Genomic DNA, 25,558 nt, shown 5'->3' with positions numbered 1-25,558 from the left:
ATTTCTTTTACTGTCATCGGCCTTGTCTCTTTATGAGAAACTCTCTTACAAGATCATCAGCCTCTTGCTTGTGACTGCACATCCCTGTTCACCCTGCCAGGGTATCTGACCTAGAGTTCCCCAGACCATGTGTGCACACTGGGACCCTGATGTTCACACATCAGGTGTGTGCTATCAGGCTTCTCACCATGGCTCTCCACGCCCCTGGCCCACCTGAGTCTGTCTGCCCACCCCAGCCGTTGCCTGCTTCTGGGCACTCCATCCCCAGCCCAGCTCACCTGCCAAGCCAGATCCACCTTAGTGTCTTCTGTGGAGTCACCACACTTGGTCTTGGGGGAAGAGACAGGTAGGGGCTGAGCCACAGCCTATTAAACCCTGGAGCCAGAGCCTGCTGGGGCTGTTTCCCTCAAGTTGACTCCCCTATGGGACCCCACACTCGCCAGCTAGGATCAGCTTCCTAGGGTGGAATGGGGGACTTGGCCCGGGGCTTTGCTGATAATGAAAACAACATCATTAACAACCCTCATGGGTCCCAGGACTTTATCACCAACGGAGTAGTTTGATTCCTGTTTTTCTATCTGAGATCACAACAGCCAGGGAAGATAGGCAGAGTCAGGGTTCTTCTTAATGCTTAACATTTGAAGAAATTGAGATCTAGAGAAGTGCAGTGACTTGCCCAAAGTCACATGAGTGACTGGTAGCAGAGCTGGGATTCAGACCCAAGGCAATTCCAGTTCAGCAGTTCAGCAGGACATTGTCTAACAGCAGAGACCTGAGCTCTTTCCAGCTATGTCACTTTGCACAATCCCTTAACCTCACTGAGCCTTCCTTTCCTTATCTGTAGAAAGGGTATAACAACACTGCCGATCTCACAGGCCACTGGCAAAGTTTAGGTGCTCAGCCCAGTGCCTACCGCATAGTCAACATTCAATAAGTGAGAGCTGTTATTTTAATAAACCCAAAGAGTAAAGCCCTGTTGCATGATTGGGATATACCACTGCTGTTGTGCAATCAGGAACGTGCAAACGTTCTGCAGAAAGAATGTGCAGTGGAGGTCTGTGCCCCAACTCCAGGCAGGGCCACAGCCGAGTCACAGACTGGTCCTGCCCAGTCTTTCCGATTATCTCCTTGGGCTCCACAGCTCTCTATTTTCGAGAGCTGTCACTCTTTCACCAATACGTATAAAATTTAAACAATTTTTAAAATTTCCCAAGTAATGAATAGATCCTATTGTAAAATATTTTGATCAATACAGAGCTTTATTGGGTAAAAAGTGCAAGTTTTCTTCACACCATCCATTTTCCATATTTCCTACCCCCTCCACAGAGATAATCACTTACTGATTTGGTGTGTTCCTTCCAGAGCTTTTCTAAGCATGTATGTGTGATTTTGTTTTGTTTTTCTTTTCACATAAATTGAATCATTTTGTACTTATTTCATCACTTACATTCCAGCTTAGTAAGCCTTGGGATCTTTCTCTGTCTGATTTGCTTCGTTCTTTTTATCTGCTATTTGGTATCTGGTAGTATGGGTATGACATACTTTGTCTAATAATTTCCCTGATGATGGACATTTGAGTTGTATCTAATTATTGTTGTTATGAAGAATATTATAATTAACATCTTTTTAACATGCATTTTGGGGCACATGTGCCAAAATATTTCTCTGAGATAGATAGATCCTTGGAGGTAGAACTTTTGGGCCAAGCAGTAAGCACATTTTTAAATGGAATAGGTGTGCATGTGCAGGGACCATCCCAGCTCGAGACCTAGAGGCTTTGAGAACACTGAGCCACAGCAATGACTGAGATGACCCTGTTGCACCAGTGCCTGATGCTGCTGCCCAGAACCAGGAGAAAACCATGCATGGGTGATTCATGTCAGCCCATAGGAAAGACTTCAATAATAGATCTCTATCAACTGTAGATTTACAACCACAGGATGCAGGATTACTGAGTCATTGGCAGCTGAGTACAAAACTGTATGGAAACCAAAAAATGGTACCTCAGAGGCTGCAGCACCTTCCTGATCTAATGAACTTCATGATGGAGCTGAATATGGTTTTGGAAGTTTCTTTAAATAATAAACAAGAACTATATGGGCCATCTCCTTCTCTCCAGATCCACTCCCTCTGATTGAAGAGAGGAATTTTGTTTGGGGATAAGTTTGTATATGTGGATCTTTGCTTCAGTACTGTAAAGGCAAATGCTGAAGGTGTTTCTGGGGGAGAAGATCTAACCACTCTTAAGTTAAAGGCAAAGAATCCTGCAGAATGACTGGACTGTCAGGTGGATTCTTTTGTTCGGTTTTCTGTCTCTCAGACATCACAGAACGCCTCAATAAACATCCAGAGCTAGCTTTGGCCATCATGAGAATGATTAAAAGCTTTCTTGGATGTTGTGGATGAAACTAACTAAAAGACTTGGGTAGTGGGGCCAGAAGAACCCACATGGGATGCAACAGTTGGTAGAATTGCAGTTAAGTAGGAGAAAACAAAAAAACACAAGATTTAGATTCCTTTTAGGTTTCTAATTTTATTTTGTTTTACTGAAGAAAATGAACCCAAGCAGGAGAGCTAAAGTGTTGGCTGAGATTTCTTTGTAAAAAGCCAACATTCTAAGACTTCCTACTATAAGAGTATGAGATGAAATAGGGTTTATTTTATTACCTCTGAGAATAAAAATGTTCTCATACTTCTAGGAAATGACTAGTTGTTCTATAGCCATGGTAACAAATAATCATCAGAACTTGTTTTAAACCTGTTTAATTGTTCAATGACAGCTTTGCACTAGTATACACATTCCTGAGAGCCAGTCAATCTAAAAGTCAGCTACCCAGGAACAGCTTCACTCCAGTAACCACACTTCCATGGCTAAAGGCAAGCCAATCCCTAGATACTCCCACCTCTGAAAGTCCCCCAACTCCTGATCTCCACGTTTTCCACAGCCCTATGTAGGATCAGCTCCCTGTGTCACTCAGAAACAGATTGTGCCATAGCCTATAGCATTCTCATGCTTAAGCTAGCAATAAAATCAGCCTTTTGTTTCAGATATTGTGTGGTGATCTCTTCCTTTAACATTTCTTATTTATGTTTCTATAGTTGGTAGTAATGTCCCCTCTTTTGTTTTTGATTTTAGTAGTTGGGGTGGGTCTTCTTTCTTTTTTTCGTGGTCAATATAGCTAAAGGTTTGTCAATTTTTTGATATAGCCAAAGAACCCATTTTGGTTTGGTCAATTTTCTCTATTTTTTAAATTCTCTTTTCATTTATTTCCACTCTAATATTTATCATTATTTCCTGCCTACTGCTTTCTTTGAGTTTAGTTTGCTTTCTTTTCTAATTTCTTAAATTTAAAAATTAGGTTATTGATTTGAGATTTTTCTTCTTTTTTAATATAGGCATTTATGGCTATAAATTTCCCTCTAAGCACTGTTTTAGCTGCATCCCATAAGTTTTGGTATGTTGTGTTTTCCTTTTCATTCATCTCAAAATATTTTCTGATCTCCTTTGTGATTTTTTTTGACCTATTGGTTATTTAGGAGTGTGCTGTTTAATTTCCACATATTTGTGGAAATATCATTCAGTGATAGAGCTTTTATTGTTTTAAAGATAGCATAGAAAAAGTGGGCAGGTTATTTAAAACATATAATGCGAGAGAGTGACGTCAGCATCATGGCGGAGTGAGCTTTCCCGTGAATTCTTCCCCCACAAGATACAACAAAAGCAACAGCCACAGACCAACAACGGAATCCCAGACAGTGAAAAGCTAGAGCGGAGGGATCCACACTGCCACACATCTGAGAGCGGAACGTGCTGGGCCCCCGGAGGAAGTGGGGAGAGGTAAGGAGAACTCCGCTCCCCCCCCATCAGATCAGCGATCCGGTCCGCGCGGCTCCCAGAGAGGGGGGAGGGGCGGCCCTCGGCGGGAAACTGTAGCTCTTCGGGCTCTCTCGGGCTCTCTCAGCCAGTGGGAAACTCCCGTACAGAGGGCTCAGAGGAGCCACAGGGCTACCATCAACATCTGAGCACCCCAGAGAGCGGATAAAGAGGGGCAAACGAGAAGCCTCCCACGTCAGGGACCCAGAGGGCAAAAGAGAGAGCTCCCCCCTCCCCGCAACCCGCAGTCTGCAGCTCGACCAGATCTAGCGATCCGAGGCTACCTGAACAAACTGGACTGGACCCGTGGATCGCAGTGGGGAAAAAACAAAACAAAACAAAACAAAACTGCGGATCGCAGCAGAAAAACTGGGGCAGAGCGCAGGGGGCTTAGACTACACAGCCCTTTACCACCAGACAGTGGCGGCAGTTGGAAATTGCAACCAGAGACTTCCAGGATGAGGAAAATCAAAACCAACACAGGAACCACAATGCAAAAATATATGAAATCACCAGACCAGAAACAAAATGACAAGCACCCAGAAATCAACCCCGAAGACACAGAAATCCATAAACTAAATGACAGAGATTTCAAAATAGCTATCATAAAAACACTCAACGAAATACGAGACAACACAGACAAACAATTAAATGAGATTAGGAGTTTCTTCACAAAAGAGATTGAAATCATAAAGAAAAACCTATCACTGCTGATGGAGATGAAGAACACAATGGAGGAGATAAAGGAGAATCTGGAATCTTTAAAGACCAGAGCTGACAATATGGAGGAAAGAATTAGTACTTTAGAGGATAGGAATACAGATATACTCCAGATGGAAGAAGAGAGAGAACTAAGACTAAAAAGAAATGAAGAAAGACTCCGAGAAATATCGGACTCTATTAGAAAATGTAACATAAGAATTATAGGTATTCCTGAGGGAGAGGAGAGGGAAAGAGGAACAGAGAGCCTATTCAAGGAAATAATAGCTGAAAATTTCCCAAATCTGGGGAAGGAGCAGGAAATACCAGTAAGCGAAGCCAACAGGACGCCTATATATATTAACAGACAAAGGCCTTCACCACGACACCTAGTGGTAAGGCTAGCCAGGGTCAACGACAAAGAAACAATATTAAGGGCAGCTAGACAAAAACAAAAAATAACGTACAAAGGAACTCCCATCAGGCTCTCAGCGGATTTCTCAACAGAAACTTTTCAGGCTAGAAGAGACTGGAATGATATATTCAAAATACTAAAAGACAAAAACTTTCAGCCAAGAATACTCTATCCAGCAAAAATATCCTTCAAATATGATGGAGAAATAGTAACTCTCCCAGATAAACAAAAGCTAAGGGAGTTCATGGCCACGAGACCCCCACTACAAGAAATACTCAAGAAGGCCCTCAGGCCTGAAAACAAGAAGAGAAAGGGAACACAAAGCTTGGAGTAAGGAGAAAAGTAGGTAGACAAAATCAGAGAAATAGTAGATCTTTACCGGAATAGGTTAGCAACCACTTAAATGCTAAACTCAAAGATCAAAGGAAGAAATTCACCAAAAATAAATTTAACCTCATCACTGTAAACACACAGCCACAACACAAGATAGAATAAGGTATAACAAGAGCAACTTAGAAGGGGAAGAGGAAAGTGACTGAATTGACTTAGTATAAGGAAATAGGAGGCTATCAGATAATGGACTATCTCATACACAAGATTTTTTGCCCAAACCTCAAGGTAACCACTAAACAAATAATCAAATTAAAACCACATATGATAAACAAAGAGAAAACTAGAAGAATCATAAGACAGAACAACCAAACTGAATTGGCAGTCCAAAACAAATGGGACAAGAAACAAAGGAAATGCAAAAGAACCAGAAAATAAGTGACAAAACAGCAAAATTCAGCCCTCATATTTCAATAATTACCCTAAATGTAAATGGATTGAACTCTCCAATCAAAAGATACAGAGTGGCAGGATGGATTAAAAAGCAAGACCCAACAATATGCTGCCTTCAGGAAACACATCTTAGCACTAAAGACAAGCACAGGCTCAGAGTGAAAGGATGGAAGACAATACTCCAAGCTAATGGCAAACAAAAGAAAGCAGGTGTTGCCATACTCATATCAGACAAAGTAGACTTCAAGATAAAACAGGTTAAGAAAGACAAAGAAGGGAAATATATAATGATAAAAGGGACACTCCATCAAGAAGACATATCACTTATAAATATATATGCACCCAACATAGGAGCACCAATGTACATAAAACAACTATTAACAAACCTAAAAGGAGAAATCAACAACAACACAATAATAGTAGGGGATCTTAACACCCCACTTACAGCAATGGATAGATCATCCAGACAAAAAGTTAATAAAGAAATATTAGACTTAAATGAAAAACTGGACGAGATGGACCTAGTAGACATATACAGAGCACTCCACCCAAAAACAGCTGACTACACATTCTTCTCAAGCACGCATGGAACATTCTCTAGGATAGACCATATGTTGGGAAACAAAGCAAGCCTCAATAAATTTAAGAAGATTGAAATCATAACAAGCATCTTTTCAGACCATAAGGCTATGAAACTGGAAATGAACCAGGAAAAAAAAACTGGGAAAGTGACAAAAATGTGGAGATTAAACAACATGCTACTGAACAACCAATGGATCATTGATGAAATTAAAGGAGAAATCAAAAACTATCTGGAAACAAACGAAAACGATAACATGCCATATCAAACAATATGGGATGCAGCAAAAGCGGTCCTGAGAGGGAAACTCATAGCGATACAAGCCCACCTTAACAAACAAGAAAAAGCCCTAATAGGCAACCTTAAATTACACCTAACAGAACTAGAAAAAGAAGAACAAACAAAGCCCAAAGCCAGCAGAAGGAGAGAAATAATAAAAATCAGAGCAGAAATAAATGATATTGAGACCAAAAAAACAGTAGAAAGGATTAATGAAACAAAGAGTTGGTTCTTCGAGAAGATAAACAAAATAGACAAACCCTTAGCCAGGCTAACTAAGAAAAAAAGAGAAAAGGCTCAAGTAAATAAAATTAGAAATGAAAGAGGAGAAATTACAACGGATACCATGGAAATACAGAGGATTATAAGAGAATACTATGAGAAATTATATGCCAACAAATTGGACAATCTAGAAGAAATGGATAAATTCTTAGACTTATACAACCTCCCAAAATTGAACCAAGAAGAAATGGAGAATCTGAATAGACCAATCACAAGTAAAGAGATTGAAATAGCAATCAAAAACCTCCCAAAAAATAAAAGTCCAGGACCAGATGGCTTCTCCAGTGAATTTTACCAAACATTCAAAGAAGATTTAATACCCATCCTCCTCAAACTATTTCAAAAAATAGAGGAAGATGGAACACTTCCTGAATCATTCTATGAGGCCAACATCACCCTGATACCAAAACCAGACAAAGACAATACAAAGAAAGAAAATTACAGGCCAATATCGCTGATGAACATTGATGCAAAAATCCTCAACAAAATATTGGCAAACCGAATACAACAATATATTAAAAAGATCATACACCATGATCAAGTGGGATTTATACCAGAGACGCAGGGATGGTTCAACATCCGCAAATCAATCAACGTGATACATCACATCAACAAAACAAAGAATAAAAACCACATGATCGTCTCAATAGACGCAGAGAAGGCATTTGACAAGATACAACATCCATTTATGATAAAAACTCTCAATAAAATGGGAATAGAAGGAAAGTACCTCAACATAATAAAGGCCATATATGACAAACCCACAGCTAACATCATACTCAACGGGGAAAGACTGAAAGCCATTCCTCTGAGAACAGGAACGAGGCAGGGCTGCCCACTCTCACCACTCCTGTTCAACATAGTACTGGAGGTTTTGGCCAGAGCAATTAGGCAAGAAAAAGGAATAAAAGGAATCCAAATAGGTAACGAAGAAGTGAAACTCTCACTATTTGCAGATGACATGATTGTATATATAGAAAACCCTAAAGAATCTGTTGGAAAACTGTTAGAAACAATCAACAACTACAGCAAAGTTGCAGGGTACAAAATCAGTCTACAAAAATCAGTTGCATTTCTATATGCTAATAATGAACTAACAGAAAGAGAGCTCAAAAAGATAATACCATTTACAATTGCATCAAAAAGAATAAAATACCTAGGAATAAATCTTACCAAGGAGGTGAAGGACCTACACAATGAGAACTACAAGACATTATTGAGGGAAATCCACGATGACATAAAGAAATGGAAAGATATCCCATGCACGTGGATTGGAAGAATAAACATAGTTAAAATGTCTATATTACCTAAAGCAATCTACAGATTCAATGCAACTAAAATTTATATGGGGCAACAAAAGACCCCGAATAGCTAAAGAAATCCTAAAGAAAAAGAACAAAGCAGGAGGCATCACAATTCCTGACTTCAAAACATACTACAAAGCAATAGTAATCAAAACAGCATGGTACTGGTACAAAAACAGACACACAGATCAATGGAACAGAATTGAAAGCCCAGAAATAAAACCACACATATACGGACAGCTAATTTTCGACAAAGGTGCTAAGAACATGCAATGGAGAAAGGAAAGTCTCTTCAATAAATGGTGTTGGGAAAACTGGACAGCCACATGCAAAAGAATGAAAGTGGACCATGTGCTATCGCCATTCACAAAAATTAACTCAAAATGGATCAAAGACCTGAAGGTGAGACCTGAAACTATAAAACTCATAGAAGAAAATATAGGCAACACACTATTTGACATTGGTTTTAAAGGAATCTTTTCGGATGACATGCCTACCCAGACTAGGGAAACTAAAGAAAAAATAAACAAGTGGGACTTTATCAGACTAAAGAGCTTTTATAAGACAAATGAAACCAGAATCAAGATGAACAAACAACCAACCAGCTGGGAGAGAATATTTGCAAAACATACATCTGACAAGGGGTTGATCTCCATAATATATAAAGAACTCACACAATTGAACAACAAAAAAACAAACAACCCGATCAAAAAATGGGCAGAGGAAATGAACAGACACTTCTCCAAGGAAGATATACAGATGGCCAATAGGCACATGAAAAGATGCTCAACATCACTAATCATCAGGGAAATGCAAATCAAAACAACACTAAGATACCACCTCACGCCCGTTAGAATGGCTATAATCACCAAGACAAAAAACAACAAATGTTGGAGAGGATGTGGAGAAACAGGAACCCTCATACACAGCTGGTGGGAATGCAAATTGGTGCAGCCTCTATGGAAAACGGTATGGAGATTCCTCAAAGAATTAAAAATAGAGATGCCCTATGATCCAGCCATCCCACTACTGGGAATCTATCCAACGCACCTGAAATCAACAATCCAAAGAGGCTTATGCACCCCTATGTTCATTGCAGCATTATTCACCATAGCCAAGAAGTGGAAGCAACCTAAGTGTCCCTCGACTGACGATTGGATTAAGAAAATGTGGTATATATATACAATGGAATACTACTCAGCCATAAAAAAAGACAAAATCGTCCCATTTGCAACAACATGGATGGGCCTGGAGCGTATTATGTTAAGTGATATAAGCCAGAAAGAGAAAGACAAACACTGTATGATCTCACTCATATGTGGAATATAAACCAACACATGGACAGAGAAAACTGGACTGTGGTTACCTGGGAAGTGGGGGTGGGGGGTGGGCACAAGGGGTGAAGGGAGTCATATATGGGGTGATGGACAAACAAAAATGTACAACCCAAAATTTCACAATGTTAGAAACCATTAAAACATCAATAATAAAAAAAAAACATATAATGCATAGAACCAAAAAAAGCTAGATTAGAAATAATGAAGTCAGAGAGGAAGTCAAGATGGCAGCATAGGTGGACTCTGAATTCACCTCGTCTCACAGACACAATAGACTTACAACTATTCTTGGAAGAATTACCCTTGAAAGAGAACTGAAAATTGGATAAGAGGAACCTTGGCAATAAGCGACAGTACAGACTGAGGTGGAAGAGGCAGAAATTCCCTTCTGGAGAGAAAGAAAACCTTTACAAGCTGCAGGGCTTCACAGCCACCCAGGAGCAATCCAAAGGTATGCAGCCTTCCCTGAAGGAGTAGGGGACCTGAGCCAGGGAGCATTGCCACTATAACCATTTTTTTGGACCCAGCACAACCAAGAAGAGTGTCATAATATCTGGCTTTGCTGGCTACTAACAATGATAGGGAATATCCCCAGAAAAACTGGGACGTAAGGAAATTAAAGCTGGCATTTAAAGGGCCCACACACAAATTCACCCATTTCAGAAAGCAACCTAAAATCACCAGAAAGAAAGGTGCACAGTCCTTTGGTAAAAAGAGATTCACCTGATAGGCTCTGGGTGCATCTCGGTGAGAGGTGAGACCTCTTCAGGGACTGAGACATTGGTGGCAGCCATTGTTGTGACCTGGTACAGGCATGCTGACACAGACACTGGCAGACACCATTGGAGTTCTCCCCCTGGCCTGCTACCCCAGGGTCTGCCCCACCCACTAGAGCACTGATTTAATGCAGCTCAGCCAAGGCCAGCAGCCAGCCCTAGGGACTGGCCCCACCCAACAACAAGCCCTCAGGCAGCTTGAGGTCCTACATAGGCTAGGTGCCTGGATTCTCTGCAGCCTGGCAAGTGGGTCCACCTCTGTGGGGCAGGGCACACACAAGGAGCAGGTGGAGTGTGTGGGGCATTGGTGGAGTGTGTGGGGCCCCTGCCATGGGGTGACTGGGTCCACTTCAGGGGGTTGGGGTGGGTGAACAGGGCAGGACTGTGTTGACGGTGTGTGTGGCCTTGTGGGCAGTGGGGCTTTCCAGCAGCAGAAGACTTGTGCTTCTCAAACAGCCACATAGGGGATCAGCCCCACCTTCCAAAGCCTGAAACAATTGGGTGCTCCCATGTGTGGGGCCAGCCCCACCCAGCTGCAATCCTCAGAGAGCTGGCAAGAGTCTTATAGGCCAGAGGCTGATAGCAATTGTAAGACCCTGGGCCTAGCAACCAGCCATGCTGGGAGCCTACTCACTAAATAGAAAAACTGCAACAGGAATGTGCTATTAGACCTTGCAGCCAACTGTGCTGGGGCTTCCCACACCTGATAAAGAGAATGAAGGGTCCACAACAACCACACACAGCCGATCATTACAAGCAGCTGGCCAGGGGGACAGCTCAGCCTCCTTGGGCACCTACAGCAAGAGCAACCCTGCCACAACAGAAGGACACACATAGCCCACGTGGGGGTAACTCCTGGAACATTTGGAACTGGTGACAAGAGGGAAGCACACTGCTGGGCCTCATAAGGCATTACTTGAATAAGGTCACCTCTCCAAGATCAGGAGACATAGCTGACCTACTGGATACATAGATACAAGCACAGAGAAAGAAGCAAAATGAGGAGGCAAAGCAATACTTTCCAAGTAAGGGAACAGGACAACACCACAGAAAAAGAACCAAATGAAACAGAAATGAGCAATCTACCTGACAAAGAGTTCAAACAAAGAGTCATAAGGATACTTACTGATCTTGTGAGAAGAATGGATGAACTCAGTGAGAATGTCAACAAAGAAATGGAAAATATAAAAAAGAACCAATCAGAAATGAAGAATATAATACTGGAAATGAAAAATTCACTAGAAGGACTCAAAAGCAGAGTAGATGATACAGAATAATGGATCAGTGAGCTGGATAAAAGACAAGAGGAAATCACCCAAGCTGAACAGATAAAAGAAAAAAGAATTAAAAAGAGTGAAGACAGTCTAAGGGACCTCTGGGACAACATCAAGTATACTAACAACCATGTTATAGATGTCCCAGAAGGAGAAGAGACAAAGGGGCAGAGAATCTATTTGCAGAAATAATAGCTGAAAATTTTCCATAACCTAAGGAAGGAAACAGATATCCAGGTACAGGAAGCACAGACAGCACCAAAAAATATAAACCCAAAGAGGCCCACACCAAGCCACATCATAATTAAAATGTCCAGAATTAAAGATGGAGAATCCTAAAAGCCACAAGAGAAAGACAAGTTATATACAAAGGAAACCCCATAAGGCTATCAGCTGACTTCTGAGCAGAAATCTTACAGGCTGAACAGAGTGGCACAATATATTTAAAGTGCTAAAAGGAAAAAACCTGCAGCCAAGAATACTCTACCCAGCAAGGTTATCATTCAGAATGAAAGGAGAGATAAAGAGTTTTCCAGACAAGCAAAAATTAAAGAGTTTATCATCAAGAAACCAGTCCTACAAGAAATGTTAAAGGGACTTATTTAAGGGGAAAAGAGAAGACCACAAATAGGAAAAAATTATCTATTTCCATGATAAGAGGGTAACAGATACAAAGGCACAAAAAAGAGGTTAGATATGATATCAAAAACATAAAATGTGGGAGGAGGGGAGTAAAAGAGTAGGGTTTTTAGAAAGAGGTCAAACTAAAGAGATCTTCAACTTAATATAGATTGCTATATACGTAGGTTATTATATATGAACTGCATAGTAATCAGAAACCAGAAATATATAATAAATATACAAAAAACTAAGAGAAAGGAACCCAAACATAATACTAAAGAAAGCCATCAAACCACAAGGGAAGAGAGCAAGTGAAGAAGAAAGGAACAGAGAAGAACTACTAAACCACCCAGAAAAAAAGTTTAAAAATGGCAGTAAGTACATACTTATCAATAGCTACTTTAAATGTAAATGGACCAAATGCTCCAATCAAAAGGCATAGGGTGGCTGATTGGTTAAAAAAACAAGATCCATATATATGCTGCATTCAAGAGACACACTGCAGTCCTAAAGACACTCACCAACTGAAAGTGAAGAGATGGAAAAAGATACTCCATGTAAATGGCAATGAAAAGAAAGCTGGGTAGCAATATTTATATCAGACAAAATAGACTTTAAAACCAAAACTGTAACAAGAGACAAAGAAGGGCACTACATCAAAGGAACAATCCAACAAGAGGATATAACACTTGTAAATATCTATGCACCCAACATAGGAGCACATAAATATATAAAGCAATTATTAACAGATATAAAAGGAGAAATAGACAGTAACACAATAATAGTAGGGGACTTTAACACTCCACTTACACCAATGGATAGATCATCCAAACAGAAGATCAATAAGGAAACATTGGCCTTAAATGACACACTAGACCAGATGGACTTAGTAGCTATATACAGAACATTCCATGCAAAAACAAAAGAATACACATTCTTTTCAAATGCACATGGAACATTCTCCAGGGTTGATCACTTATTAGGCCACAAAACAAGTCTTCATAAATTTAAGAAGATTGAAATAATACCAAGCATCTTTTCTGACCACAATGGTATGAAACTAGAAATCAACCATAGGAATAAAATCAGAAAAGCCACAAATATGTGAAGATTGAACAAAATTCTACTGAACAATGATTGAGTCAATGAAAAAATCAAAGGAGAAATCAAAAAATACCTGGAGACAAATGAAAATGAAAATATGAAATGCCAGAATTTATGGGATACAGAAAAAGCAGTTCTAAGGGGGAAATTTATAGCAATACAGGCGTACCTCAACAAACAAGAAAAATCTCAAATAAACAATCTAACAGTGGACTTAAAGGAACTGGAAACAGAAGAACAAACAAAGACCAAAATCAGTAGGAGGGAAATAGAAATCAGAGCAGAAATAAATGAAGTAGAGACTAAAAAAACAATTAAAAAAATCAATGAAACCAAGAGCTGGTTCTTTGAAAATATAAACAAAATTGACAAAGCTTTAGCTAGACTCACCACGAAAAAAAGAGAAAAGGCTCAAATAAATAAAATCAGAAACGAAAGAGGAGAAATTACAACAGACACCTGAGAAGTACAAAAGATTATGAGAGAATACTATGAAAAGCTATGTGCTAACAAATTGGATAGTCTAAAATAAATGGATAAATTCTTAGAATCATGCAACCTTCCAAAACTGAATCAAGAATAAATAGAGAACTTGAACAGACCAATCACCAGTAAGGAGATCGAAACAGTAATCAAAAACCTCCCTAAATGAACACAGGGGTGCATGTACCTTTACAAATTGGTGTTTTCAAGTTCTTTGGATAAATGCCCAACAGTGGAATAGCTGGATCACATGGTAGTTCTATGCTTGATTTTTTTGAGGAATCTCCATACTGTTTTCCACAGTGGCTGCACCAGTTTGCACTCCCACCAGCAGTGTATGAGAGTTCCCTTCTCTCCACATCCTCTCCAACACATGTTGTTTCCTGTCTTGTTAATTATAGCCATTCTGACGGGCGTGAGGTGATATCTCATTGTAGTTTTGATTTGCATTTCCCTGATAGTTAGTGATTTTGAACATCTTTTCATGTGTCTGTTGGCCATCTGTATATCTTCTTTGGAGAAATGTCTGTTCAGGTCTTTTGCCCATTTTTTAATTGGGTTGGTAGTTTTTTTGTTGTTGAGATGCATGAGTTCTTTATATACTTTGGAGATTAAGCCCTTATCAGATGTATGGTTTGCAAATATCTTCTCCCAATTGTTAGGTTGTCTTTTCATTTTGTAAAGGTACATGCACCCCTGTGTTCATTGCAGCATTATTCACAATAGCCAAGACTTGGAAGCAACCTAAGTGCCCATCAAGGGACGAATGGATAAAGAAGCTGTGGTATATATACACAATGGAATACTACTCAGCCATAAGAAACGATGAAATCCAGCCATTTGGACAACTTGGATGGACACTGAGGGTATTATGCAAAGCGAAATAAGTCAGAAGGAGAAGGTCAAATACCATATGATTTCCTTCATTAAGTAGTAGATAATAACAACAATAAACAAACACATAGAGACAGAGATTGGATTGGTGGTTACCAGAGGGGAAGGGGGAAGGGAAGAGGGTTAAAGGGATAATTCGGTACATGTGTGTGGTGATGGGTTGTAACTAGTATTTTGGTGGTGAACATGATGTAATCTATGCAGAAATAGAAGTATAATGATGTACACCTGAAACTTTTGCAATGTTATAAACCAATGTTACTGCAATAAACAAAAAATTTAAAATAAAAATAAAAATAAAAATAAAAAATAAATAAATAAAAATTAAAAAGTAAAAAAAATAAAAAAAAAACCTCCCTAAAAATAAAAGTCCGGGACCAGACGGCTTCCCTGGTGAATTCTACCAAACATTCAAAGAAGACTTAATGCCTATCCTTCTCAAACTCTTCCATAAAAGAGGAGGGGAACCTTCCTAACTCATTCTATGAAGCCAACATTACCCTGATACCAAAATCAGACAAGGACAACACAAAAAATAAGAAAATCGTAGGCCAATATCACTGATGAATTTCAATGCGAAAATCCTCAACAAAATACTAGCAAATCACCTACAACAATACATTAAAAAGATCATACACCATGATCAAGTGGGGTTTATTCCTGGGATGCAGGGATGGCTCAACATCCACAAACCAATCAACGTGATACACCACATTAACAAAATGAAGAATAAAAATCACATGATCATCTCAACAGATGCAGAGAAAACATTTGACAAGATACAGCATCCATTTATGATAAAAACTCTGAATAAAAAGGGTATAGAAGGAAAGCACCTCAACATAGTAAAGGCCATATATGACAAACTGACAGCTAATATCATTCTCAATGGTGAAAAACTGAAAGCTATCTCTCTAAGAACAGGAACCAGACAAGGATGCCCACTTTCACCACTCTTATTTAACATAGTATTGGAAGTCCTAGCCAGAGCAATCAGGCAAGAAAAAAAAAAGGGATCCAAATTGGAAAGGAAGAAGTGACACTGTCACTATTTGCAGATGACATGATTTTATATATAGAAAACCCTAAAGAATCCACCAAAAACTTTTAGAAATAATAAATGAATACGGTAAAGTTGCAGAATACAAAATCAACATACAAAAATCGGTTGCGTTTCTGTACACTCACAATGAAGTAGCAGAAAGAGACATTAAGAATACAATCTCATTTACAATTGCAACAAAAAGAATAAAATACCTAGGAATAAACTTAACCAAAGAGGCAAAAGACCTGTACACTGAAAACTATAAAACATTGTTGAAAGAAATAGAAGAAGACACAAAGAAATGGAAAGATATTCCATGCACTTGAATTGGAAGAATTAACATAGTTAAAATGTCCATACTTCCTAAAGCAATATGTATATTCAGTGCAATCCCTATTAAAGTTCCAACAACAGTTTTCACAGAAATAGAACAAAGAATCCTAAAACTTATATGGAAAAACTAAGACCCCGATTAGCCAAAGGACTCCTGAGAAAAAAGAGCAATGCTGGAGGTATCACACTCCCTGATTTCAAAATATACTACAAAGCTATAGTAACCAAAACAACGTGGTACTGGCACAAAAACTGACACACAGATCAACAGAACAGAATCGAGAGCCCAGACATAAACCCACGCATCTGTGGACAGCTAATTTTCAACAAGGGAACCAAGAACATACAATGGAGAAAGGAAAGTCTCTTCAATAAATGGTGTTGAGAAAACTGGACAGCCACATGCAAAAAAATGAAAGTTGACTATTATCTTATACCACACACAAAAATTAACTCAAAATGGATTAAAGACTTGAATGTAAGACCTGAAACCATGAAACTTCTAGAAGAAAACATAGACAGTACGCTCTTTGACGTTAGTCTTAGCAGCATATTTTCCAGTACCATGTCTGACTGGGCAAGGGAAACAATAGAAAAAAATAAACAAATGGGACTACATCCAACTAAAAACTTCTGCACAGCAAAGGAAACCATCAACAAAACAAAAAAAAACCTAACAATTGGGAGAAGATATTTGCAAACCATATATCTGATAAGAGGTTAATATCCAAAATATATAAAGAACACATACATCTCAACAACAAAAAAAATAACAATCCAATTAAAAAATGAGCAAAAGATCTGAATAGACATTTCTCCAAAGAAGATATACAGAAGGTCAACAGGCACATCAAAAGATGTTCAACATCATTAAGTATTAAGGAAATGCAAATCAAAACTACAATGAGATATCACCTCACTTCCATCAGAATTACTATAATTAACAAGACAGGAAACAACAATTGTTGGAAAGGATGTGGAGAGAAGAGAACTCTCATACACTGCTGGTGGGGGTGCAGACTGGTGCAACCACTATGGAAAACAGTATGGAGATTCCTCAAAAAATTAAGAATAGAACTACCATACGATCCAGCTATTCCACTGCTGGATGCTTATCCAAAGAACATGAAAACACACATGCATAAAGATACATGCACCCCTGTATTCATTGCAGCATTATTCACAATAGCCAAGACTTGGAAGCAACCTAAATGCCCAACAAGGGACGAATGGATAAAGAAGATGTGGTATGTATACACAATGGAATACTACTCAGCCATAAGAAACGATGAAATCTAGCCATTTGTGACAACATGGGTGGACCTTGAGGGTATTATGCTAAGTGAAATGAGTTAGAGGGAGAAGGTCAAAAACCGTATGATCTCATTCATAAGTAGAAGATAAAAACAACAACAAACAAACAAACAAACACAAAGAGACAGAGATTGGATTGGTGGTTACCAGAGGGGAAGCGGGGAGAAGGAGAAGGGCGAAAGGGATGATTAGGCACATGTATACGGTGATAGATAGTAATTAGTCTTTGGTGGTGAACATGATGTAATCTATGCAGAAATAGAGGTATAATGACATACACCTGAAATTTATATAACCAATGTTTATAAACCAATGTTTATAAACCAAAATTTATAAACCAATGTTACTGCAACAACAAAAAAAAAGAAATAATGAAGTCTTCAAAGGTGACACTAGACAAGATTAGTGTGGACAATTCTGGGAATATATTTGAAGAAAACCTAAGGGGAGGATAAAAGAAATAGAAGTGAACCATGTTATTTGAAATATAAACAGAAAACCCAAAATAAGAATTTAGTATACCATAAGCATTTTATTTACCATCGAGAATACATGAAATTAATGCAGAAGAAATGGTATTATGGTAAATGTCATTCTTATAATGGAATCATAATGTCATGACTACACAATTATTTTCACTACTTGTAAGTGATAATTGAAGGTGTTTTAGAGGTCATCATTTTAAGCGAGTTTAGAGGTATTTTAGACTAGCTTTTGAAATCTTAGAATTCATTTTTTAATTTTTCTTCTTCCTTCTCTACCCAGTAACTTTGAAATATAACATATAGCACACAATAGGCTCATGATATAAGTACTTAATATATGAATGACCCCTTATGTCATTTACCAAACAGACTTTATTGTTTTGATGAGAAGCTTAGGTAGCCATTTGTGAGGATAGATAAATGATTAGGTAAAAAAAAAATCAGATCATCACTGCCTGTAAAATAAGTTGGCTTAAGTAATCACCCCACAGCTTGGTTTAAAAAAAAATCTCCACTGGGAAGAATCGGTAACATTAGGACCATTAGTCATACACACTATGACACAGGATGAGCACTGCACCCTTAGGTAACAGTGAGATCGATTTTAAGAAAGTATTTTTCTGATGTAAGTGTACCTTATCTGGGTTTAAGGTAAGAGGGTTCCACAGACAACAATCCTAACTCAAGTAGGACCTTAATGCTGGCAGGCCGTCATACTACATGTCCCCGGTTTCTTCCCTTGTCTCCTCTTCTAGATGACTTTTTCACACCTTCTCTTCTCTCCTCAATCCACCAATGCCTCTTCCTATTGCACTCCAGCCAATCAGAAGAGAAGTCCCCGAATCCCATCCCACATTCACCCACCTGCCAGCATCTGTGCCCACACTCTTGCTTTCCGACTGTTCCCTGGATGAACTCTTTATGTCTCCACCTAAAAGCCAATCACACCAACAATTCTCTCCTCTCTCACCCAGCTCCAAATTTTTACTCTCTACTGGATTATTCCCATCAATGTACAAATATGCTGTTATTTCTTTCATTGTAAGCAAAAACTCTCTCTATAAACTTCTGATTAGATTTTTAAAATCAAAGTGCAGAACAGTATTATAACATGCTACCATTTCTCTAAGAAGGAGTAGAAATATGGCTATATAGTCATATTTTTGTATAATATAACCATACTTATGTATTATTCATGTATGTGTAAATATATGGATTTACTTATATTAAAAACGGAAAGAAAATCCAAAAAATGAATAAAAGTGGTTGCTTTAAGGGGGATGCAATAGGTGGAGGGAGAAGGAATGGAGGCTAGAATTCACTAAAAATTGTTGTTTCATAATTTTGACTTAAAATTGTTGTAGTTGTAACTTTAAAAGTCATGTATGAAGACCCTCATTATTATTTGCTGAAGTTCTCACTCTCTGCTAACACCCTTGCTTAAAATTCCATTTAAGCCATGCCATCTTTATCACAATTTACTAAGGAAGCTTTTCTTCCTTTTAACATATGCCACTAAAATTTCACTGCCTGCTCCTTTCACTTTTCTGAGGATGGTTTCCTTTCTGCCTGTGTGGGGGCACCGTAGTTCTGTCCATCCTGACTCTTTTTTGACCTGTATGATTCCTGAAGAGGACCGAGTGTTAAAGTCCTTCGGGTTTAATCGAGTGTAAACTCCATTTCTTGGTGGAGAGGCAAGGTCCAAGCTGAAAATCGGTCCCTCCTGACAGGTGGCAACAGGATGCCATACCACCTCCTGGTCAGCACCCGAATGAAACCTCTCCTCTGATGGAAGCAGCGCAAGGCTTCTGTTCAATCGCTCCACATCCACCGTATTGTTAACTCCATGAGGGCTCACAAACAAGCAGTAGCAGGTACCATAGGTCAAAAATATTTATGGGAGACATTTTTACCTTGGGTTAAATATCTTCTGTGCTCCCACAATCCCCTCTGCTTCCCTCTGAAGTGGTACTCAACACACCATGCTGTTTCTGCCCACATCTGTCTCCCTCACAAGACTGTGAGCAAGTTGCGGGGAGAGACTATCCTGACTTATCTCTGTCTTTAGCTTCTACTGCGTGGTCTAGCACCTCCCAAATGCTCAGTGAAGACTTCTTAAATGAATGAACAAATTGGGAAAATTATATTCAGCATCTTGATTCTTCCTGTGAATGTGAAAACCACCATGATTCATTATGGGAAGACACGGACCAAACTTTGAGAATTATTATTGCAGCCTCTGCCCAATTGAATGATGCCTTGTAAGAGTTTATTATGAAATATAATATTCATATAGAGCAAAAATGTATAAAGCCTAAATATAAAGTTTAATTGTAAAGTAAACACTATGTCACCATCATTCAGGGGAGAATGAAACGTTGACACCACCTCATAAGCCCCTCAGTGCCCCTCCCTGCTTACAACCCTCTCCCTCTCCTACAAAATGATCATGATTCTGATTTTTATAATAAATATGCCTTCTCTTTTTGTCATAGTTTATGACATCTGTATGCCATATGATAAAAACTATAGTTTAGCTTTGCCTGTCTTTAAACTTTATGTAACTGGAATCATACTACATGTATCTTTTTGAGTTGTGATTCTTTCACTCAGCGCTATGTGGGATTCCTCTATGTTGTTGCTTGGATATATAACTCCTTCATATTTTATTGGTGTGTGATGATATATTTTGTGAACATTTCACAAATTAGAGAAATGCTGCTATGCTAGATGATGGAGTATGAGTATCTTCAACATTATAAGATAGTGATAAAGTGTTTTCCAAAGTGGTTGTACCAATTACACTCCCACTATCAATGTATGAGAGCTCCATCGACCCACATCCTTGCCAACATGGGTATTGTCAGACTTTGACATTTTAGCCAGTCTGATTGGTTTCTAGTGGTAACTATTTGTTGTTGTAATTTGCACTTCTCCTATTACTAAAGAGGTTGAGCATATTTACTTATATTTATTGGAAATGTGTTTATTTCCTTTTTAAAAATATTTTGCTAATTTTTCTAATGGCTTGACTACCTTTTTAGAATTGATTTGAAGTAATTCTCTATATATTTTGGCTACGAGTCTCGAGTCCTTTAGTTGGTTATATGCACTGCAAATAACTTCTTTTGTTCTGTAGCTTGGTTTTCCACTCTCTTTTTCGTGTCTTTTGATGAACAGAAATTCTACATTTTAAAGCAAAGTTATACTTTTTTTTTCTCTAGGTTTAGAACTTTGAAAAAAATCTTGTTTAAGAAATATTTCGCCACCCAAAGATCAGGACTATAGTCTCCTATATAGTTTTATAGTTTTGCCTTTCATATTTAGGTATTTAATGAGATTGCTTGAGGTAAAAGACAAATTTTGATTTTGACATATGGATTTCATTTTTGACAGATAGTACTAATATTGTTTATTTTATGTGCATCTTCCACGCTCATCTGCAGTGCCATTTCTTCCATATGTCAATTATCCACATATTTAAGGGTGTTTCTGGGCTCTCTATTCTGTTTCATTGATCTATATGTCTACCCATGTCTTAATAACTAACCTCTCTTTGTTCTCATCTTTATTACTATTTTAGCCTTATTGTATTGAAAAATCTATTCAATACTTTTAAGGTACTTTTTATATCTTATCTGACATTTTTATTTCTTTTCATAGAAGGATTGATTTCATAGCCCAGCCTATCATTAATGGAAATGGAAGTCCCAATTGTATATTTTTGGCCCTGCTATAAGTCATTCTTTCTTTCAAAAAAAATATTTGATGGCGTTCTCTGTTCTCAGCACACTGATATCCTGGGAGCAGAATTAACGACATCTAAGGATCAAGGGACCCCAGAATTCCCTGGCTCCCAGGGACGTGCCATTTTTGTGATGGCTGCTTTGACATCCTTGTTCCTCAGTGTGTAGAAGAGAGGGTTGAGGACAGGTGTGAGAATGGTGAACACCACATTGCCCATTATGTGGAAGTCGAGGGGCAGGTCAGCCCTATAGGTCACGTAGGCTATGGCAATGGATGAGTAATAGGTGCCAACCACCAGGAGGTGGGAGCTGCAGGTGGAGAAGGCTCTTGAGCGTCCTTCTCGGGAGCTGATGTGAAGCACTGAGGCCAGGATGTGGGCATAGGAGAGAAGGACCAGGAGAAGGGGCAGGAAGGACACCACCATGGCGATGTAGAAGCCCATGAAGGTCTGGGGAGTGGTGTCAGAGCAAGAGGCCTGGACCACAGCCAAGTGGTCACAGAAGCAGTGGTAGACCTGGGCCACAGGACCAAAAGCCATGTGGGAGGTCTGCACCACTGCTGGGATGGACAGGAGGAGGGCGCTGAGCCAGGCACTGGCTGCCAGTGCAGCGTTGGTCTGTGGGGTCATGAGGACAGGGTAGTGCAGTGGGCGGCAGGTAGCCACATAGCGGTCATAGGCCATGACCACCAGGATGAAGGCTTCAGAGCAGGAGAAGCTGTGGAAGAGGTACATCTGCAGGAAGCAGGCAGGGAAGCTGAGGAAGCGGTCCCCAAGCAAGAGTAGGGATGGCATCCTGGGGACGGTGGACGTGGTGAAAATGACGTCCAAGGCTGAGAGGTTGATTAGGAAGAAGTACATGGGCTTGTGGAGGCTGGGCTCTGCCACCACAGCTACTAGGATCAGGATGTTACCCACCAGGATGAGCAGATAGAAGAACAGAAAGATGAAGAAGACAGGGAGGAAGAGCAACTTCTGTAGGGAGGGGATGCCCACCAGGTAGAAGATGGGTGAAGAGTCTCGATACATTACAGGCTGTGGCATCCATGGGGGGACAGAGCTGCGTGCCAGAGTGACAGGCAGCCGGAGCATCTGGAAACCAGAAAAACCAGGAGTTTGGAATGAGAATTCTATACAGTTCACTGTACAATTATTGCAATCCAAATCATTTACAACCAAGTTTAGAGGACTGGTGGTGCCATCTAACATTCCTTCTTCCGTCTTAACTCACAGTTCACTCCTTTCTTCTCCCATCAAGTGATGAGTAAATACCTACAATGTGCAAGGCTGTGAGAAGGTACACAAGGCGCTGAAGCCTCCTGCCTTCACGGGGCTTAAATTCTAGTAGAAGGATGGTACATTTAAAAGCCAATCATGGGGCCGGCCCCGCAGCTTAGCGGTTAAGTGCGTGCGCTCTGCTACTGGTGGCCCGGGTTTGGATCCAGGCCGAACCGACGCAGCGCTTGTCCGGCCATGCTGAGGCCGCATCCCACATACAGCAACTAGAAGGATGTGCAGCTATGACATACAACTATCTACTGGGGCTTTGGGGGGAGAAAAAGGAGGAGGATTGGCAATAGATGTTAGCTCAGAGCCAGTCTTCCTCAGCAAAAAGAGGAGGATTAGCACAGATGTTAGTTCAGGGCTGATCTTCCTCACACACACACAAAAAAAGCCTTTCACACTGTTAATTATCTAGTTACAGCTGTGATAAGTGCATTGAAAGAGCTTCTGTCCCTTGTCTGCTCCATGTCCCACACTATCTTTTGGGCATCAGCTCTTAGATGAGCTCTTAGACCACCACATTCCTGTAGTTGCTGTTGCTCTTGTTTAAAGTTCTGCTAAGTGACATCACAATCACCACATTGCTAGCGAGAGGTGATTTTTCCACGGTTTTCTGCAACATGCTGCTTGTTCACTCTACTTATCACCCAGGGAATGGCTCTCCTCTCATTTTCCAGATGCAGCAGCTCTGCCTGCCTCTCTCTGTACTGAGTTCTCTGGGTGCCCTCCCACTAGGGTTTCAGTGATGGGAGGGGCAAATGCCTCCAGTGAGGGACAACTCACTTCCTGATGGAGTCCAAGCTGAAGGGGGATCTTCCCACCACTCAGGGCACGTCCTGGGTCTATTATCTTCCTTCCTCCCGGATGCTGCAGCCCAGCAGGTGTTCTGTTTAGTTCTTTTATGCCCACTCTGCCATTGGCTCCTCTAATACCAACTCAGGAGCAGCCACAGGGACCCGTCGTGAGGGCCATTGTTGCTAGAGAACTGGAAAGCTACCCAAAAACAAAAGAACCCTCTGTCACATTCACTAAATGTGTGCTGGGACTGGTGGACTTGAGCTGAGGACACGCTGGCTTGTCCCTCTTTCAGGATAAACCTCGATGAGCGTCCAGGCAGCTTCAGGTTTACATCTGCTTCCCTGCTGTTTGAACCCAGTGATTCCACAAGCAGTTTTCCTTTGAATTTCTTGGACCAGATCTGTCTTCTTTCTTTTATAAAAAGGCAAAACAAACAAAAAACCCTTCTCGTGTCCTAGAATCATCAGATGTCAGAATTGGAAAAAAGCTGTTTTTAATCTTTAATTCCCACCCGATTCCGCTCCCCCCACCCCCTCACCACCTTTTACAAATGATCTGGCCACCCTGTGATTGGTTTGGTTTGTGCAGCCCAGCTCCTAGGGTGGGAGGTGGGGACTGACAAATACTTTGTCTAAAACGAGCATGGGACAGGCACTGTCCTGTGTGTGCTCCTTGAAAGAGAACCTCCCTCAGAAGTCACCCCCAGGCCCCAGCCTGAGGGTTAACTGGGATTGTCTCCATTTTAGGGTTATCCCTCAGTTAACCAGAACCCTATCCCAACAAATTTGGTCACGGTTTTTTCTCACACCCAAAGGCTGTGACGCAAACTGCACTGCCCTGGACACTTCCGCTCTCAGAGAGGCAGTCACGGCTGATGGTTCCCGGTGAGGCAGAGTAGGGGAGTCTGAGGGGCAGAGACGCAGAAGGCCAAAGCCAGAGGGGCCCCAAGAGGCCAAAAGTCTAGCTGCCCCTCTCCTCCCTCCTCCATCCCACCGCTTTGCAGATGGAGGGAGGGATGCTGAGACCCTAATGGAGAGGTGGCACGTGGCTTTTCACTGCCAGGAGGTGAGGGACTATCCCACAGGCAGACCAGGCACGTGCTGGGTCACCAGCAAAGCAGGGGCACCAAAAATACTTTCTGAAAGAATTCAACATTTGCTGTTTCAAAGCACCATTCAACTAGCCCATCGTAGGAAATGTCTGAATTTGGCTGGACTCTCTTACACTTATTTTACAGCTTAGGGTTCTTGTTTTACTTTGAATTACATTCTACAGCTGATCGATGCAGCCTTGTGCTTAGGGCCTGAAGGGGGCTGTTTCCCAGGGCACAGAACTTACGCCAGCAGGTTCTCCCGGTCAGGATTGTCTACACGCCAGTTGCAGTGCTGCTGGGGAACAGAGAAAGCCAGAAAGACCAATCATCCTAGTGTCCAGCCTGACGCCGTGCTTTCTGTACATCATCTCCTCCCGTCTTCCAACCCTGCCAGGGAGAGGTTGTGCTTCCTCCACAAATGAGAAACTGAGGGTCAGTCCGAGGCCACGGCTGGAGGCTGTTCTGGAGCCAGTCTGCTGTGCAGAGCCCCGCCTGGCAAGCAAGAGTCCTGGCTCCGGGACCAGCTCTGCCCCTCGCTGGCTGTGACTTTGGGCCCCTGACCTTGGTTTCTCGTCTGTGCAGTGAGGAGTTTGGAGGAAAAGATCTCTGAGGGGTTTCCAATTATGTGAGCCCTTTTCTGAGGGTCCCTCTGTGTTTGCAGAGCAGATGTCACATGGTCCAGGCCCAAAGGGAGAGGACGATGGCTCTCCCACCTGGTGAAGCCTGCTGCCAGCCGGGTTCTTTACCTTCATTATG

At 40.7% G+C, this 25,558-nt stretch overlaps 1 pseudogene; it reads right to left on the bottom strand.

Moving 5' to 3' along the window:
* Positions 1-21,711: 21,711 nt before the first annotated feature.
* On the bottom strand, positions 21,712-22,675 carry LOC131409005 (olfactory receptor 2AT4-like; annotated as a pseudogene).
* Positions 22,676-25,558: the final 2,883 nt, after the last annotated feature.

The sequence above is a fragment of the Diceros bicornis genome, chromosome 7 (assembly GCF_020826845.1).
Source record: "Diceros bicornis minor isolate mBicDic1 chromosome 7, mDicBic1.mat.cur, whole genome shotgun sequence".
NCBI lineage: Eukaryota > Metazoa > Chordata > Mammalia > Perissodactyla > Rhinocerotidae > Diceros > Diceros bicornis.
Note: the sequence above shows the minus strand (reverse complement) of the source record. Positions and strands in the feature narration are given on the sequence as shown.